Source organism: Cannabis sativa, chromosome 4 (genome assembly GCF_029168945.1).
Source record: "Cannabis sativa cultivar Pink pepper isolate KNU-18-1 chromosome 4, ASM2916894v1, whole genome shotgun sequence".
NCBI classification, from domain to species: domain Eukaryota; kingdom Viridiplantae; phylum Streptophyta; class Magnoliopsida; order Rosales; family Cannabaceae; genus Cannabis; species Cannabis sativa.
Window position 1 is genome coordinate 51,926,869 of NC_083604.1, and position 5,626 is coordinate 51,932,494.

Below are 5,626 nucleotides of genomic sequence, written 5' to 3' on the forward strand. Positions count from 1 at the left end.
GTCAAAGACTTAAATTCAACCAAATATAATGAGTAATTCTTTCTTGGACCACCACTACTAATACAAACTCTAAGTCAGATTTGCCCATACAAGTAGGAGATTTCTAGGATTGAGGATTTATATCAATTGGGAATAGAATTTCGGGATTATAATCATATACATCATTTAATTTCTTAAGAGAAAATACAATGACATGAAATGATTTATAAACCATTCATCCAATGATATGTTTTGAAGCTAATTCAAAATGAATAAGCTAAGAGGAATTAGGATAATTTCGTTTATAAATAAGAATCCAACGATGCTTCGATTAGCGAAAGTCAAAGTAATCTTATTTATACAATCTTCTTGTTTCATATCGTAAAAATACTAGTCTAAGGTGTCATCAATTGATGAACAGCTAGATGTCGCATATACAATATTTATCTTTCGAGATCTAACACTATTATGTATGTCTAATGGTGAAAATCCACTAGGGATTTATCTCATTAGATAAACAAGCCAAGTTAGACCAACAATGAAGATTCGAAATTAAACTACAACTTAATAACAGAAAATAACATGGTTCAATATAAATTCATACACAATTCAGAAATTATAAACATATAGTAAGTAGGAATGACAAGTGAAAATACTAAAACTTACAATCCTAAATAATTTCCAAGGTTTTCAACAACCGATATCGTTGTCCCGTTTAGGCGAGAGTCAAAGCTACCATTCATTGAATAGAGTTGTCAGCTCGTCTAAAATGTTAAACATTCTAGCAACCTTTTATTCGATCAAGATTGGAATTCAGCGTTGTCCCGTTTAGGCGAGAGTCAAGGCAATTCTATCTTATGAGCTTCCACCATTGTTTCATAATTTGCAAGTCAAGTATGGTCGCCACCATTAGGGTGATCCATACCATACAAAACACTTACAAACTACTTATCATGCGAGGTTAAACGGTGCGAAATTGCTAATGAACGTTCCTCCATTAGGGAGGATTACTCACTAAAACAAACGCGGTGTAAAACCCACAATGGAGATCGAATGTCTCTATAATAAAGCTCATTATTTGAAAAGAGTTGTATTATTCTCTTTATTTATTCTATTTATTTTAAATATATATTTATTTAATTAAAATTTCCAATTTAGAATGAAAAATTCTAAATATAAATTTTAATTTAATATTTATAAATTTTACTTAGATGGATATGAAAATAATATGAATTATTTCCATCTTAGTAATAATTTCCAATAAATATTTAGAAAAAATATTTAAGTTGTTACAAAATTAATTTAAATTAATTTACAACTCAAATTTAATTTTTCTATAAATATATATTGCATTTCGAAAAATTAAAGTATATAAGAATACAATTTTCGAAAAATGCATATTAAAATAAAAAATAAATCCTGGAAAAATTATTCTAATTTAATGTTGGCCCAAAATTAATTAATAAAATTAATTTACAACAAAAAATATAATTTTCCTATTTAATTAAATATATAAGAAAAATTACAAATATTTAAGTATGATGATGAAAATCAACTTAAATATTAATTTTCTATTTAATTAAATACACTAGAAAAATACTTCAAGCAAAAATATCACCTATCTAGATTTTCCTTTGACTAATTAATTCAATTTCTAATAATATACTTTAATTCAATTTATTTTAAATTAATCAATAAATGAAAAAATCATTGATTTAAGTTGATCCAAGAATTAATTAAAATAAATAATTAATTTACAACTTAATCTATTTTTCAAGATAAAATTCGAAATTCTAGCATTTAAGAAATGCAATTTCGAAAATTGATTAATAAAATAAAGAAAAAAATATATTTTGAAAATTATTTAAATTTAGTTGAAAAATTAAAATTTCAACTAAAAATAATTTTCTATTTAATTAAATGTCATGAAAAAGAAATATTTAAGTATGATGATAAAAATCAACTTAGATATTTAATTTTCAAATTAATTAAATGTATTAAATTCAAGAAATAAATAATTAAGTGTAGAGAAGACTTAATTATTAATCTCTAGTTTAATACTAGGAAAAATATACTTAAAGTAAATTGTACCAAAATTAATTAATAAATAATTAATTTCACAATGTATAATATTTCCTATTTAATATTAGAAATAATAAGTAGTCTAGAAATAACTATCTAGAAAATATCTTATTTGACTAAGTATCTTTTCCACAAAATTTGAAAAAATATCTAATTTAAGTTGACTAGAAAAAATCTAGAACTTAAATATTTTTCAAATTTAAATTTAATTAAATATCAAAAATTAAGTTGTAACCACTTAATTTGAAAATATTCCATTTTAAGTTAATATTTGAAAAGATATTAACTTAAAAAAAATATCTAAAGAATCTTAATAACCAATGCCTAAAATTCCTCAACTTAATTTTGAAATTTTGAATTCAAAAGATATTCAGATTTAAGTTGGTTAGTTGAAGATAACTAAATATCAACTTAAATAGGAATATTTAATGAAAAATTTAAATTAAGTTCCAGAAAGAATCTAGATGGTTATAATTCTATATTTAATTAAATACAAGAAAATACATATAGTTTAGCTTAGAATATAAAATTCCTTAAACTATATTTTTCTTAAATTAATTTCAAAATAAATGAAATTAATTATGTTGCTAACCAATTTTATTAGGTTAAACTAGTTTAATTAACCTAGTACAGTCATTCAAATCAGGCAAATGGGCCTTCACAATTGGGGTGGTTTGTGTGAGGGGGTGCTGGGTTCAGTATGTCGTACCCACTTCTATGGCTCCCAACTCTCACACAAGGCCCAAAAGAGAGGAATTTAACCTTAATAAGAACAACTGTTATTAATTGAATAAGCCCAAAACTAAATGGGCCTAAATAAAATCTATCAATGACTATGACATTTTATTTAGCAACATTAACCTATATGCATCTATAATAAAATTAAACACATAGGCTCACACAGGCACACTTTGGATGGGTCCTATCATGTTGCTAGGTCATACACAGATGAAAGAAGATTGTAAAATTTACCTGTTACAAATTATTAACTTGACCAAGGGAGCCATCAGATCATTAGATCTGGCAAAAAGTAACCATGGCTATTTGCAATCAAGTAATAATAGGTTTTAAAAACTTACACATAAGCTAAAACACATACTCCTGCAACAAGGTTAGTTGGATAGTTGGATGTAGGATTTATTTAATTTTAAATTAAATATTTAATTTCGAAAATAATTAATTAAATAAAAAAAAATAATTATTGAAAAAATAATTATTAAATATTTATTAAATTTTTCGAAAAATTTAAAAAAAAATTTGAAAAATTCGAATTTTTTTTAAAAAAAATTTAAATTTAAAATTAAACCTACAATTTTTGAAAAATTAGGTTTCAACCAACCTAAATATCATTTCAAAAAAAAATTGCTAACTACTTTTAAATTTTAAATGTTATTTTATAAATAAAAATTAAATAAAAAATTAGAAAAGATAAATAAATATCTTTTTCAAATTTTAAATGTAATTTAAATAAATAAAATAACAAAATTTAAAAAAAAATTAGCAAAATATCTTATATCATTTAAAAATTACATGATTATTAATATCTTATTTTTAAATTTAAAATAAGATAAGATATAATCAAATTTTAAAATAAGATAGATTTTTTAAGCAAAAAAATAAATACTAATTCTATTCAAATTCAAATTACACTAATATCTTGAATTAAATTAAAAAAAAAATTAAATTAATTCAAAATGATAATTAGAATTGAATTAGGAATAGTAATAGTATATATACAAAACCATACAAAAAATTGGAAGTTAATTCCATGAAAAAGTATGAAAAATTGAAGAAAATTGAAAAAATTCGAAACTGTACGGACAGTTCTGCGATCGCAGGAAACTATCAGCACAGCCCCGATTTTGTCAAATCTTCAAAAAATCATAACTAATTCAAATAAAATCCAAATTGAGTTCTGTAAAAGGCTAACTTGCTTAATTTTTTCCATACTATCCAATAAAAATAATGCCAGAACCGAAATAACAATTATTTTTCACGAAAATTTCACAATCATCAATCAATCATCAAATAACACTCAATACAACATGATACCATCCAAAGAACATACAAACAATCGTTTTAAAGTCCAAATTACATGTAAGTAAATCAATTACCATGGCTCTGAGGCCAGTTGTTGGAAATTATTTTACCAGGATCTTAGATCTACTCACAAGTATGTTTATTAACATCCTAAATATGAACTTTCTAAAACGATGAAATAAACACATATAAAGTTTAGGAAACCTTACATTGGGTGCAGCGGAATAATATGACTCCTTCCGTTCAGATATCTAGCCCTTGATTCCTTTCTGTAGCAGAGCATTATCAATATCTGAACCTGGATCTCTTTCTCTGAATCTTTGATGCTGAATCTCCTTTGCTGATGATCTTTCTTCACGATCTTCCTCACTATGATTGAGGTATCACTTGATGTGTGTGGGCACTACTCTAATCACTAAGAGAGGTTCGAAATATTGAGGAAGAAAAGAGAGAGAGAGTGGCGGCTAGAGAAGAGAGTGGAGGCTCAGGTTTTTCTGATTCAGAAAGTGTAATTTTCCTGAAGCCTTCACTATCTATTTATAGCATTCCTCTAGGGCTTGATTTGAATTATATGGCATTAAAATAATGAAAAAATCATTTAAAAAAGATAACACAAGTGGCCGGCCCTATGCTAGGTGGACTGGGCCTTATTTTTGCAATTTTGCAATTTTACCCCTTTTTGTATCTGATTTTCTCAAAAATGCCAATTTCCTAATTCAATCATTTAAATGCCAATTCTAACTATTTAATAACTATAAATAATTATTAAATAATATTGTCATTTATCATATTTATTAATTGCACCATACAAAGTATCATAATTAACAAATATGCCCCTATAAACTCTTTCTTTACAATTTCGCCCTTACTTAGTGAAAATTTCACAAATAGACATAGTCTAATTCGTGAATTATAATTGATTAATCAAAACCAATTACATGAGTCTTACAAGCAATATTATCTCAACTAGTGGGGGGACCATGGGTCTATATAACCGAGCTTCCAATAAGTAGATCAAGAATTTAGCACTAAAATTCACTAACTTATTAATTCTTCGTTGAATCCACGCATAGAACTTAGAATTGCACTCTCAGTATATAGAATGCTCTATATGTTCCACCATATAGACACATCATTAGTTATCCATTGTTATAATCCTAATTTGATCAATGATCCTCTATATGAATGATCTACACTGTAAAGGGATTAAATTACCGTTACACCCTACAATGTATTTATTCCTTAAAACACTTGACCCCGTATAAATGATATTTCAGCTTATGTGAAATGAGTACTCCACCATTTATGTTCGTTTGGTCAAGCTCGAAGGAGATCATCCTTTGCTTACTATTCGCCAGATAGAAGCTATAGATTCCATGTTTATGATAGCGCTCCCACTCAATTGCACTACCGTGTTCCCAAAATGTACGTATCACCCTGACCTAAAAGTAGGCTTAACTAACAAATCAAAGAACACGAATAGCCTTTCAAGATTGAGCCTAATCATATCAGGATTAAGATCATT